The following is a 14,728-nucleotide window of genomic DNA, read 5'->3' as shown; positions in this document are numbered from 1 at the left end:
TTTGGGTTTTGGGGTTTGGACAACATGTGATTTTTCCTTGTAGTCTTTCATTTAGTATTTTTGGAAGCAAAGCTAAATAGTAGTTCTGCCTCTGCGCTGCAACCATGTCATGTTCCCCTCCATCGGGCCCTTTGACACGCGTCTACGGCAGCGAAATTTTTAGCAAGATTTTTGCGTTCGCAGCTTATCATTTTTCGTGGGCAACGATTTATCTAGCGCTTTTGTAAAGCTAGTCATAGAGCAGTGATTCTTTCTCGGAAAGCTTGCTTACAGCCAGGCTTGGATCTTGTTGACAGGCTGGTAATGCACTTTTTCTATTAACTTCTGTTCTTGTGTTTCAATGGTATCATATCTCCCTGAGAGGCAGTTGCTTTCCTTTTACTAGTCTGTATTGCGTGGTACCTAAGTATGCTTAAGTAAGCATACTCTTTACGCCTACCTAATTACTCATGTTCACTCTTTATTCTAATATTTGATATTCCCCATCTTTCGTCGGAGAACCAGAACATCGTTCCTAATAAACACTAATTTTACATCAACTTCTACGGATTGTGAGGTCTGCATTTTTTCCGCTTTCTTACTCACAGCTGGCATTCTCCTGCAAAAATCATTGTACTAACTCGCCACACTGGCCACTTTTATCAAGTAAGGGTGGTACTGCATTTTTCTCTTCTTTAACGAAGTATTCCGCAAAGCCCTAAATAGATAAAGCGGTGAATTTCTTCTAATGGTATGTTTTTATTCTTCATCTCTATTTTAATTAATTTCGATTCTTCAATCTTGTCTTATATTGGTTCAAAATCTTGAATCTACTAGTTTAGAATTGAAGCAGCTCCCCAAGGTGCAGCTATGGTGTTGAGCGGCGTATTCAATTTATTTGAAAAGGAGCGTGATATTAGGCTAGCCTCAGGTGAATGTGAAGAGCCGGAACCACGAAATCGTAAACGCCTTTCTTTTCCACGCTGCCACAGTGCTGGTGCCAAAAATATACCATGCAGGCCCAATTGACGGAACGCGAGTGTGCTATTGGTTGCCACATTTCTAGGCTTCTACATAGTTATTAGGCACAAGGCGCGTAGTTCCTCGTGATGCGTAGACTCGCTGGGACATGGCTGAAGTGAGGGCGTAAAGTGTGGGCCCTCGTAAATATATTCACCCAAAAACTGAGCCAGAATCAGCGATCCCATTGGCCCCACGTTGCTGTAAATCTGCTCCAACTGCGAACAGTTTGTCTGGAAATTTTTACTGTGTGTACAGTGTATTTTATAAAAGTTCTTTATGGTATCCATTAAAAGTATAATACTGCTAGTGTAATGCTCTGCTCACTGCTTGAGCAGCTATCTCTCCTAATCATGCTAGATAATATATGCCAATATCTACCTGACATCGTAAAATATAGAATTCATTTGATACGGCCGGTCTTGATCTCAACGGGTCGTGAGCACGTTTATCACGCTTTTATTCAAGACGCGACTAATAATTAATGCTTGAACAACCATGAGTTGACATCAAACGTTGGTCTCTGGCAAATATTAATGCGTTAAAATTATGTATGAAAGTAGTTATTCTTAAAGACGAGCCATTTTACAATGCTCCTACAGGATGTATATTTAATTCAAGACGTTTTTATGTATTTTAGCTTCCTGACTAATCAGTTTCCTAATTGATCAGATGAGGAACTTCGATTGTTGTACCTAAGTGATACACGAAATTGTTCTTCTGTGCAAATGTTGGTGGCAAATCAAACGTGTACATAGCGGAGTGTGGGTGTAAGGCACACTCTGTTGATTCGTGATTTTGGGAAATTACCCCAAAGAACACACGAGACTTCAAGAAAGGGACAACAGCAAGCAGTTCATGATGTACCTTTCTTGAAGCCTCGTTTGCTCATCGCAGTAACTTCCCGAAATCCTGCACGTAGCATTTGGAGCATGTTAGGGAACGTTGGGGCTCACATTCAAAACACGTGATTATTGATCAAATTCTTCATAGTAGCCGGCGCTACCCAACGTTTTATCGCCTTTATTTTAGCGAATACTATCGGTCAATAGCAAATATCACTTACTACAGTTTTCGCTAAGCTTGTGGCATCGGTAGGTTTAGAATATTCCCACGACCGAAGTACAGAATCTATTGCTGCCCTTGAGTTTCTTTGAGGCATTAAATGTCGTAAATCAATGACAGTAAACATGTTGTTTTTCTCAACCACGTTTTTTCATGTCCCTATATGCAGGAGTGGATCTCGTCTACAACTCTTACCAGAACATCCGCCGTGCTGGTGGCGTCGAAGTAAGAGGCGTGAAAGTCAACAGCATACAGCGCCGCCCAATGCTCCAGACGCCAGTCATAGAACAATACCGCTTTGTTCGTTACCTGGATAATGAGGTCATCAGTAGCGATCGTGAGAAATTTTTGCGAGAGTATGTTGACGTGTGTTCCTGCATGAGCCGACGCGTCATGGAGAAGATCGATGACAAGAAAAGTCACTCTAACAAAGCTTTGATGAACTTCATCGACGTACCAGAAGAAGTCCTCGACCGGTACATCGAGAACATTGCTCCAAATCAAGGCTTACTCCAGCTACTTGTTACCACCCACAAAGAAGCCAACGGGATTGCATCACTCGCTTCCGCAGTGAAATCGGCACTACTCTCCTCCAAGAAAGCCATCGAAGATGATATTCTAAACACCAGCATCCTAACAGAGGACCCACTCAGATATGTCCTTGATGTAGTGCTCGAAAATACAAGCTCCAAAAAACTACGTGTGCTAGAATTAGCAGACAAAGAGAGTGTCACAGCCATAGGTCCGTGGGTGTCTGCTCTTTTATGTCTGTACGATGTGCACCTCAAGAGTGAATATACTTTCGCACACCTCAACCCAGACAGACCCGCACCAGAAGAAATCCCCGAAGGCAAAGTAGTGATCACACGGGACCATCTTTCGGTCCCAGCCTCAGAAACCTTGCCTGATGCTGATTTGGTGATTGTTTTCTGCGGTGTCATGAGTATCTCTGTTGACCTGGACACTTTGGCTGAAAAAGCGCACTCGCAGTGCAAGGAACACGGATTCGTTCTTCTCTGCCATCGCAAAGCGCTGACCCCGGCAGAGGCGCTCCTGTCGCGAGTGAGCGGTGTCCCCTTTACAGTGTACTCCGAGAATGCAACGACTGCCGCTCTTGCGGCTTCTGGATTTCGGTTGGTGGCGCAAAAGTCGAATAACCTATCGACGCTTCTGCTGTTTAGGAAAGTTAGCGTGACCGTCGACGCTACCAAGCAGGTGGTTGTTGGCGTGCAGAATGCAAGCTTCGGATGGGTCGAGTCACTGAAGGAAAAAGCTGTGGAGCACGGCAGGAAGCCAACAGGAGAAAACATCTGGCTACTGGCAGAAGACTCCGGTAAAAGTGGCATCCTAGGTTTAACGAACTGCCTTAGAAAGGAGACCATTGGACGTCACATTCGGTATGTATAAATAACGACATCTCATACTATGCACTTTATTGCTTCTTTGATAAAAGGTCTGAGGAGTAAAAAAATGTTTCCCCTTGATATCGCAGTTTCTGCAGTCAGAGCGATAATGCCAGGAAGAGCCTCCGTGTATGAAATGTTTTGTGTATCTTGCAGATGCCTCGCATTCTGTGTAGATAAATGAACAAAAAGAGCAAGAATTCCTTTTGAAACTCTTCTGGAGAGGACGCTGCTAGAACAAACCAACCGGGCTTTTTGTAAAGGATGATTAATATGTTGTTGCCACATTTTTTACCACATTGACGCAGTAAAATAAACTCTCGCCTCAGCTACGAGGCTCACGTCCATTAGAAAAGCATCGCTCCTTTCCGAAAGGGCGTCCACATTTCAGCTCTTAAGCTTTACTGCACAACAGAATTATTCTAATGTCGTTTGTCCTAAGCGTAACGATAACAAAAACTTGAACAAGCAGGCAGCTCAAAAAGCAACCGTTGATGTTCTATTCGAAAGGAACTTCCATAAAAATTTATGGATAACATCTTTCTCCACATGCTCGTTCTGCATGTAGCAATATCCCCATTTTTTTCTGATCGCAAGCGAACCGTTTCTTGGAGGCAGGTTCACCTTCTACTTTGGCTCAACTATTTGGGAAACCAGACCGCGGTCTTTATTCATCTTGAATTTGAACTTGTACACATTCGCGTTTTTGTTTTGCGGTAAGAAGGCACATGCCTGCCACTGGAAAGCTGTCGCGAATAATAATGTAACTGTCAGTGTGATAAAGAGACATAAAAGCTTGAATGCACATGTCTAGGTGACGGGAATCGAAAATAACTTAAAAAGAAGCTTGAGAAATTAAGGAAACAAGAGAAAGTGGCGTTAGAAGAACTCAGCTCCATGATTCGTCAAACCCCTGCTAGCAGCCGTTCCCATTTACATTGAAGTTTTGTTTTCAACATCATTTTTACTCTAATTGTAGGAAAACGAAAACCATGGCACTGGCATTGAACTATTGAACTTTTAACTGAGAGTAAAGGGGCAATTGTTATTGTTGAACATAGAAACAGTGAGCTCTCAGCGCACGTATCGCCTTATATTGATTTGAAATCGATGCCTCTTACGAGGAAGCCTTAGATCGGAGGTCCTATCTAAATACATGGTAAAGGAGAAATATTTTTTTCGCGCAACCACTGCACCTGTTTTGTTAAGGTTTGCTGCTATTAAAAGTAAAAAAATTAAATCTAGTAACGTTTTGTAAGAAATTTCTCAATTTACGTAGGAATTTTTTATGAACATTGCTGAAAAATCGCAAATTTTCTGGAAATGAAACTATGAAGTTTACAACTGTATAACTCAGCAATGGATAGCGATAATACAATGCTATCAATTCCTTCCAATAGTTGGTCTAAGGCGTACAATATTGATGCATTATATATGGGTCTCTACAAAACCACTAATATCTGAGTAGGACTTTTGTAAAACCATTGAAACAATGTAAATAAATCATAAAAGTCAACAAATGACATAACGGGTTTGCCTGCTTTGAATACTCTAATGTGTGCAGTTTACAGAAGTTGGATAAATTTTCAAGGTGCAGGGCTACACATTTGTAAACTTAGTGCTTCAGTTTTTTTCAACCTTACGCATCTTTAAATGTTCCTTAAAGAGTCATGCCCTAAATGGGAATTCCGCTTCTAGCAGCCACTAGAATTTAAGTTTCCCTCGCCAATACAACAAGCTTCATTAAAACGGCCACGTCGTTATCTCAAACAAGCGTTTCTGTGTTTTACGTGTATTTGAATAAGTGGCATGGGAGTTGGTCCCGAGCAATACCTTTATCTTAATCCTGTCCAAGCAAAAGCGGCCGCCATTCCGGCATGCACTGTGTGCCTTCAGAAAGTGCGGGGCGACCGCTTTGTCGTGTACTCCAGAACGTCAGGCATCAGGCTCCGCACGCTCCGGCAAGCAGCCGCGCAGCGTAAATTTCGACGTTGAATTCTCGTAATTCTTTCACTCGCGCGATAAAAACAGCGCGCTCCCAGAAACCATCACAATGCGTTGGCGGGCTAGTTGGTGCGAATCCATGAATACTTTGTTAAGCGCAAAAAGACAGACACAAGAAAGACGACAGGACAAGGCGCTACTCTCAACTTGAGTTGAGAGTAGCGACTTGTCCTGTCGTCTTTCTTGTGTCTGTCTTTTTGCGCTTAACAAAGTATTCCCAGAAACCATCTTTATACTGCACATACTGTCTGGCGATGACCTCAGAAAGCCGCATCCGAAAACGAAAAGACACATGGCGGACGTAACGTCTTCAGTGCTCCTTCAATCTCTCTGGGCTCTTGCAGTGCAACTTGACACTCGGGACTGTCTTCCGTTACTCCGGGGGAGCCGTTGCTTTAGAAGCGATCTCCTTTCGCCACTGCTTGTGTAGTCAGACCGCTGTACGGTTAAACAAAGATACAAGCAAGTTCAGACACAAATTTTCAGGCGCACCGAGTGTGCTTCATTTTCGCCAGCTTGGTGTGGGACGCCTATGGCTTAAACTGCAAAATTTCTTTGAACATCAAACTTTGGCCTCATGGCCCCTTTGGGTTGTTCTCTCCTGCCACACTATGGTGGTCGCCAAGAAGTACAGCAAGCTTCAGACAAAACATGAAATTCAAATCCATTCAATGGCTTTCTAGCGTGAAAGTCGTGCGCCTATGGCACCTAACGTTTTTTTAAGCTGCAATATTCACACTACACGCTCACTAGCGACAATTGAATGTACTTATAATATAATTACATATAACTAATATATTATATATAAGTTATAATATCCAATTGAACAGTATTGCACGAGGCACATTAGTTTGGTACTCAGTGATATGAGCGATGAGAGTGAACGCTGACCTGACCCAGCGGCCACTTTAATTATTACAGCAATTTAGTTTCCTGTGTGGCATAGACCATGAGGCTTCAGTCGCTTCTGCCCATTATTAAGGTACCATCGTTGTTTAGATTCATTTAGGCGGGCTGGAATAGTTGATGAAAAACAAAATAGCAGACAGCCACCTCTTGTTTTACTAGACGGCGACTCAATATTGATTGAACAGACACTCGGACGGCGCAAGCCCAAATCTTCACTCATCTGAATCTGCAGGCGCCGACGCTGCACCTCTCAGCCATTACGCACTCAGGCTTGGGCAAGGAGCTTGTGCCAACCATTACGAGCGTTACTTTCATGCGTCTGGCTGTTTTCCACGGCCTCTGCTTTCACCTGCGGGTGGGCTTATCCTCACGCAATCCCTGCTCATCTCCTGGCCTTGCCATCAATCCGACAACTACGTACTACCGCGCCCTCCTCGCTCTCTACGGGCTGCGGAAGTGATTTCTGGTCACAGGCCTCGCCCAAGTCCGACTACTTTCAACCTTAATGATATTCAAACAAAAAATAAAAATAGCCCTAGTTATCCTCTACTACAATGACCGAGGCGTCGCTCGCGCGTTTTTCTCTGCGATACGATGGCCAAAGCATCGAGTAAGAACATACTGCGAAGTCTAGTGGCAGGCCGCGCAGTCAAACACTCCGGCTATCTAAATTCAAGAAGCTCCAGTGAAACCTAAATGGTAGCAACGCGCTGCAAGCACTAATTTGCTACTATTATCTTAATAAGCACGTAAAATTGCGTACACCAGCATTCCACTGGACATGTTATCGACAGTGAACGTTTGTTCACGTATATCATAGCCTTACCGCTCACGACCTGATTTCGCCTTCATGGTGGAGTGGACAGACGGTAGAATAGACCTTCAAACAATTTGAACTACTATTCTGAACTCTGCTTACAACCGCTGTGTTAGCGGTTTGATGTGCCTTGTTTCCATATGTGGAAAGAGCCAAAACATGCCTTATTCACATTTATCTCAGTAAGGAAGCACGAAATTAATAAATACCTACATTTTACGGACGTATTCATTGTATTTCGCACAGGTGCGTGTTTGACGCCAACGTGAAAGGTTCCAACAGCGCAGCGCACTTCAATCCCGCCAACCCTGCCTATAAGGACATAATAGAGAAGGACCTGGTCATGAACGTCTACCGCGACGGACAGTGGGGTTCCTACAGGCACCATGCTGTCCAGTGGTGTGAGTTGCTCTTTGTTGTTTGGCGTCCTGGTTCTTTTTTTATTGCCAAAGCCTTACGTGCCTATGTTAGCGGTTCATCTTCGCGAAACTGCGCCGTGAGGAAAAATGGCCGACACGGCAAAGAGTAAAACACCTCTAAAAATGCCCCTATTCAAGTAGGACTTCACAGGAAGGTTCCTGTAAACAAAGTAAATTAGTGGCTTTGGAACTTTAGTACATTTCCGTCTGGGTGAGAACCAATCAAAGCCTCCGGGGTGCGAAACAAGCACGCATCCCAGAAGCCGCGGCTGCGGAACGGTTCTGCCTTTCCGAAGGTGCGCCTAGCGCGTGCGCGATTGCACGCGTCATGTCGCAGCCATCTCGCTGACTAAAGGTGCGGCCCGGTGCGCGAGTCATTGTGCGGGCCACGGGACCATGCGGAGGCGGTGGCGCCATTTTGTAGTATAAAATGACCGCGTTGACGAAGTTCCAATGTCTAGAAACTGCATAATGCTTTCTCAATTCCCAAGTTTGAAATGTTTGCCGAATTTCAAGTTTAGTAATTGCTGACGAGCCAGGTTTAGTGGCGCAGAAATACGGGCGCGCGCGCTTTGTGCAGTAAAGTCACAGTCGGAGCTGCGGCGGTTGTAGGTGGCCAGTGCTGGCGACCTACAACTTTTCTTTTATCTAAAGAAATGAACATCATAATGGGACAAATGGGGGCGAAATCCAAACTGTGTGTGGGAGACGAAATTTTGCATCGCCAAGAAAGGTTAAAGCCGTTTTTACTCAAGCAGCTTTCCAATGCACGATGGGAGGCAAATTGGCCGTATATTTTCGATCGACAGGAGTTTTCCGGGCTTGAGCATGAAAGTGATCTCGGAACGTCACCATTCCAGAGGGAGAGTGCCGGCGTGCCAGTTCTGATTGAACAAAGCACAGAGCGTTTCCAGGTCCTCATACGGGAGATTTCGTAGTAGAGCATACCGTATCCCGTCCTCACCGGGTGCCGTGTTCCTATGAATGTCTGCGAGTGCGGCTTTGATTTCGTGGACAGTTATTTTAGTGCCTAGTGGGTCACGTTCTTCTCTATACAGATAGTCCGGATAGCTTGGCTTCGAGCCACGGGAGAGATACCTTTCTTCAAGGTCCTTCAGGAGCTGATCTCCGTCTCCTCCGTAATGGTGGAGCAATATTTGAAGCTGCCAATTTTTATGGAATTTCGTGTTTCTCGGATCTATTAGCGACCGAAGGATTGCCCAAATTCTCACGGTGCCCAGCGTACAATTTAGCTTACCACAAAACGTTTGCCAGTTAGCACTGGTTAGCTGGTCAGCGCATTCCTGGGTTGCTCTCGTGATTTGGGATATTCTGTAGCGCAATTTTCGATCGAACTTTTGCCGCTTCCATCTCTTCGTGATATATCGGCGCGGCTCCCACAGATGTAGGAGATGCGGGTCAACCTCGGGGGTCTCTGTCGTCATGGTTAAGCGGCTAGTCGTTTTGTTTAGATCGTTGAATAAATGACTCAGCCAACTGGCATAATTTTTGGGGCTTTGATCTCCTGTGGCTCGATCCCTACAGTTTTCGTGCAGCTTGGTCCAATTTGTAATGCAAGTTTTTTTTCAGAGCGTTTCTAACTGGTGCGATTGATGCGGATGATGAGATCGTGGCGATCGCCACCCAGCGTCTCGCCAGTGTTCAGCCACTCGCCCAGAACCCCTCTCGAAAAAGTGAGATCCGGGCAAGTGTCTCTCTTGACCCTATTTCCCTGGCGACTAGGCTCGACGATCTGCTATGAGGGTGAATCGATGATTATGTGTGAGGTCCCAAAGTGGGGTGCGCTTCGGTGTGTTGCTGCGATAGCCCCATGCCACGTGTGTGGCATTGAAGTCACCGAACACTACACACACTGGGCCCAACTTGACGAGTTCCAAGAGTAGGTGCTAAAAATCGTCTCACCAAGCACGAGGTGCACTATATAAATTTAAGATATACAGGCTAATTTGTCGCGTGTCCGCGACGACAATCTCAATGATTTGATGAGAGATGTCGGATGTGAGATTAGTATGGGTATAGGTGAGTTTCCTGGACACGAGCGTGCACACTTTCGCCTCATCGGAGCCCCTAACGGTCTCGTAGCCACTGATAGGAACAAGTGTGGTGCCTGGCTCTTGGAGAAGTATGATGTCCGGCGGTTCTGATGCGGTGGCAACGTACTGTTGCAGCGACCCCCGTTTAGATCGGCCCCCCAGCAATTCCATTGCCACAGCATCGGTCCCGCCGTTCTATTTTGCATTTGCATTGCAGGAGCCGTCATTCTGTAGCTGGGCTAGGCGAACGTACGGGTGAGCGTGCTCTCTTGTAGCTAGTGACGGCGCTGAGGTGCGACTAGTGAGGATCAGGAGAATGATGATTTAGGGGTAAGGGGTTGTGCCCGTGAGCTCTCTCAAGCTCTGCTTGAGTTCGTTGGTAATTTCATGTGGCATTGGTTTGAGCAGTGTGGTTTGGAAGTCTACAAAGGCGGTTCGGATCATTTCCTTGACCTCTGTGAGAATGCTTTCTCGCATCTTCGGCAGAGCTCGGTGCAATCCTCGACGAAGCTCATGCTGGAGGTCGCGGCACAATGCCGTTGTGAACTGGGGAGGGATCTTGGCACGAGGAGCCTGTGATTGGGATTGCGTTTGTGGTAGGGACTGAGGTTCGGATGAGTGTGAGGGAGATTTGCACAGTGGAGGTGGTGGTCCCTCCGCCCAGCTTACCCCTTTAGGTCCGGCTAGCCCTTCGGGCACTGCTAATGGTAGCTGTTGCGGTAGTGACGGCAGCTTCTTCATGGCCGGTGGTGGTGCCACTGGTGGTGTTGAAGACGGTAGTGATGAAGATGATGATGAAGATGATGGTGGTGCCCGCTCGCATTTCCTAAAACAGTCGCCAGAGCCTCGGCTCCGAGATCGGGACCGGAATCGGGACCGTAATCGGGACCGAGATCGGGACCGAGATCGGGGCTAAGATCGGGACCGCGATCGGCTTCGTCGCTCTCTAGATTGGGCCGGAGGACGATGCTTTGGTCGCTTTTCTTTCTCGAGTTCCTGGCACACTCGTTGCTTGTTGGGTGGCTTTCGTGCCCGGCCCGGATAGCTGGGATCGGTTGTCGGGTGATCCCCTTTGCACGTCAGGCACTGGGGCTGGCACGGGTGAGGTTCGGTGGTGGATGGGTTTTCAGTCCTACATGTGGTGCAGCGCTTGATGCTTGGCCTGGGGCAGACGTCCGCACAGTGAACAATTGTAAGGCGTATGCTGCACACCTGGGCCCTCGGGGTGTGTAATACCTCACGTTGCGCGGTACCTTGAGGCCAGCAAATATAATGATGGCCGTGTTTGTTTGCCCCATCATGCGAACATGGAGGATTGACACCCCAGGTGTAACAGCTGGTCTAAAAGTTTGGTTGGTGTAGTGCCATGTCGGGACCCGTGATAATCATTTTGCATGAATTATCGGGGGAGGCGATGTATGTTGAGATGGGGTAGCGATGCAGGCCGAGTGTAAGCGATGTCATCTTGTTAAGGCTGGTCGTCATTCTTTCGCTTGGCGTGTGATGAGGGCGAAGTTTTGAGCACGTTGAACACGTAGGTGAAGTTCGTCGACCTCTTCTTCCTTGAGACTCGCCTCGATGCTGAGGGCGCGAGTCAGAAAGTGGCGAGCCCACTCACTAAACGTGATACCGTTTCTCGGGCGCAGGATGACAATAAAGTCATCAATCGGCAGAGGTGGGAGCCTCTGGGGTCATCGTGGTACAGTTTGGTTCGAATGCTGCGTCTCTTGGTGGCGGACTGTATGGTCAGACTTAGCGTCTGCGCGGCCACCCCGCCGGCCACGAGCGATGAGCCATGATCCATCCGATGGATCTTCTGGATATCCTTCTGTTGCTGGATCGTCGCTGTTGGTAGCTTTCACATCCATGATCGCGTTCGATGGGCGTTGGCGGTGTTGGACAAGGTCAGTAGTCCCTGGACGCCGATCCTGACCACGCTGAGGCTTAGCTAGAGCACGGCCTACACGATGGCTCAGAGACGCCGCGAGCGTCCCTGCTGTATCGGTGCTGAGCTTGACGTCGCCGTGCAAGGTCGCAGGAAGCGTCCGTTGTCGTGATCAGAATCATATAGTTTCCTACAAAAATTACTAGAGGGAACTCTGGCGCTAGTGTCTACGGGAGCTGCAATGGGAGCGGTTGTCCCCGCATGGGAATTATGGGAAGTACATGGATTTGCCTAAACTTCATCTTTTTGGCTTCAAACGGCTTTGTGACTTTGTAAACTCGTCATTTTCAACAGTATATTGCGCAATAAATAATTAAATAAACATCATTAAAATTGCCCGATGGCAGGATTCGAACACAGGGACTCTAGTAAAGAAGCCTGATATTGAAACCATTAAGCCACGGACGCATGTATCGACAAGCGAATGAAACGCCCTTATGAATTTATCGCGGGCATGTCAGTGCCTTGAGACGGTTGGCCCGTTTCAATTTGGCCACCTGGACAAGCTCAATCGTTGCCAGTAATAGCAACTGTACGCGTTCCCGGCGTCTTCTGCACTTCGAATAATATAGATTGCGCTGAAATATACAATAAGATTTATATAGCGTAATATACAAAGCCACAAGAACGTTTGAATCCACAAACCCGAAGATCAGACAAATACATGTACTTCCCATCATTCCCATGGTAGGACGACTGCAGCGCCAGAGTTCCCTCTAGTAATTTTTGTAGGAATCTCTATGATCACCATAGGGCGAGGAAGAGCACGTGAGACGCTGTAGCGTCTGCTGCTGACGCAAGAGCTCCAAACCCCACGTCCGCACACGGTGGTAGCATAGGTGGTAGCTCCGAGTGGACTCCCAGAGTGGAGAGAACCACAGCGTCTATTACCGCGTTAGCCAAACAAATCGTGGACGCAGTAGTAGACACCTTTTGTGGACGCCATACGGTCACGTTGCCGGCCCTCGTGTGTCTTGAAAGCCAAAGTGCGCGACCGCGCGGTCCCCATCTTCAAAGCCTTCTGAAATGTTTCCACAGTGCGAGTAGCACCGCTAGCTTCATATGCGCTGTGCTTTAGACGTTTCGTTCGCGTTGAAGCGACAGATGTACGGAGGTCAATTGGCCCAGTGGCTGTGGCCGAGATTCCTAAATCGCGTTTTCACAGAGAGTTTCCGCTGTCATCGAGCGAGATGTATTCATGTTTACCTGTGCACGCATGACACCGTGCTGGTTGATTTAATTAAAACACGTTCAGGGGCTAGTTGGTTTTAATCCATCACAGAATGTGTAATCGTGACTGAACAAGGACGTAGAAAGAAGCAAACACACAAGGACAGCACTGTCTGTGTGTGTCTGTTTCTTTATACGTCCTCGTTGAGTCATGCTTACATATTATATGACTGTTAACTAAGCAAGTAAGCGAAAGTTTACAATTTTATACGGCCGATAAATCTATTATCCTTGCTTCGTACAGCTATCTACTAATTTGCTATCGTAATCAGTGCTTCGCATTTCAGGCGGAACTGCGAATTTTTATTTTTTTTCCACAATAGGGCAAGTTTTTGGTCTAATGGTCCGTCATTGACAGAAACGGCATAATCAGTAATCCTGCTTCCTCTAAACACAAGCTGGTGCACGGACTGAGTAGTTGATTGAATACTAGTTGCTTGATTATCAACATGGGTCAGTTCTCCCCTAAATACCATGTCAAATAAAGCATCGCAGTGTTTGAAGTCCTCTGAGCTAATCTCCAAACGCATTCCAAGGAACGTCTGCCAGGTTGAAATCACCAGCTATAATTATAAGCATGTTATAAGGCAAACTATAAGCTAAAAAGTCTTGAATTGGCTTTAGAAAGGCAAGACGGGCATTAGCAGGTCTATAAACTGCACCAATTACGCAAGGAGAGTCACCCAGGATAGACCTACACAAAATACTAACATCACAAGCTCAATATCCTCTTTACAAACAATCGCTACGCCACCACCACGAGTTGCAAGATCCTTAGGAATAATTTGATAAGAGGGGGTATTATTTCGCTGTTGGCTAGGTCCGAACGCAACCAGGTTTGTATGACAATGACAATAACAGACTTATAAAGAAAGAGAAGGTGCTCAAACTCAGTGGTTCGTTCGCTAGGCTGCATGCGTTAATATATTTAATATTATTATAAAAGTTAACACGCCTACCGCAGTTTCGTGGGACTGCGAGTAAATACACAGACCGCTAAGATAGCGAGTGAACGGCTATAAGAGAGTGTTAAGCCGAAACAACCAGTGCTGTACTTGAGGTTGCTTGCCTTCGAGAACTCGCGCAAAGATTACAGGAGTAAGCAATTGTGAGTAGAGTTTGTAACTCTGCATTTCGCGGCAATAGCAATTCCCTTTACTACAGTTTAGACCTAATATAAATTTGGAACACGAACGCTGTGCCTCTGGGAAAGTACCGGAAAAGAGCGTGTTGGTTGCGTTGCTCTGCTGCTCTCCAAAGTTTTTTGCGTGTCGTACATCGATAAGAGGGTCTATGGGGGTTACGGTTCGGTAAACCAATTACCTCACTCACCCCTCTCCTTCAATGTTTGGCAGGCGGACAGGCCAAGAAGACCACGCAGTACGCTTACCTCAACGTCCAGACACGCGGAGACCTGTCGAGCCTCCAGTGGTACGAGTCTACGCTGAACTACCTCTCCCCTTGCCAGCAAACCGGCTCCGAGGGACTGTTCGTCGACGTATACTACGCGGCTGTCAACTTCCGTGACGTCATGCTTGCCAGTGGAAAGGTAAACATGGACACGGCTCGCGGTGAGTGTTTCCTTTACCTTGACTGTGTTCACCCTCCTGCGGTGCGACGCGGATCACATAGGCAAACCCTTTCGCCTCAATGCCACTGCGCACTTCAGTGCTTTATAAAATTTCAAAACAACCTTACGGCAAATAGTAATCGCGTTTCATGCGGCACCGTTATGCACCGACTCCGCCAATCATGGGCGTCCATCCAATGAAATTTTACTACCATTGTCCTCCCGCAGTGCATGGAAATGCATCTAATAAGGAATAAATTTAGAAACGGGTGGACTGGATGACTGCTACCTCAATGAGCTTATATTCTGAGTG

The 14,728-nt window shown here is 46.6% G+C and overlaps 1 pseudogene; it reads left to right on the top strand.

The window, feature by feature from the left end:
* LOC142591508 (fatty acid synthase-like) overlaps nucleotides 1-14,728 on the top strand; it is a 139,075-nt pseudogene that overhangs the window by 85,475 nt on the left and 38,872 nt on the right.

This window comes from Dermacentor variabilis, chromosome 8 (genome assembly GCF_050947875.1).
Source record: "Dermacentor variabilis isolate Ectoservices chromosome 8, ASM5094787v1, whole genome shotgun sequence".
Taxonomy (NCBI): domain Eukaryota; kingdom Metazoa; phylum Arthropoda; class Arachnida; order Ixodida; family Ixodidae; genus Dermacentor; species Dermacentor variabilis.
Note: the sequence above shows the minus strand (reverse complement) of the source record. Positions and strands in the feature narration are given on the sequence as shown.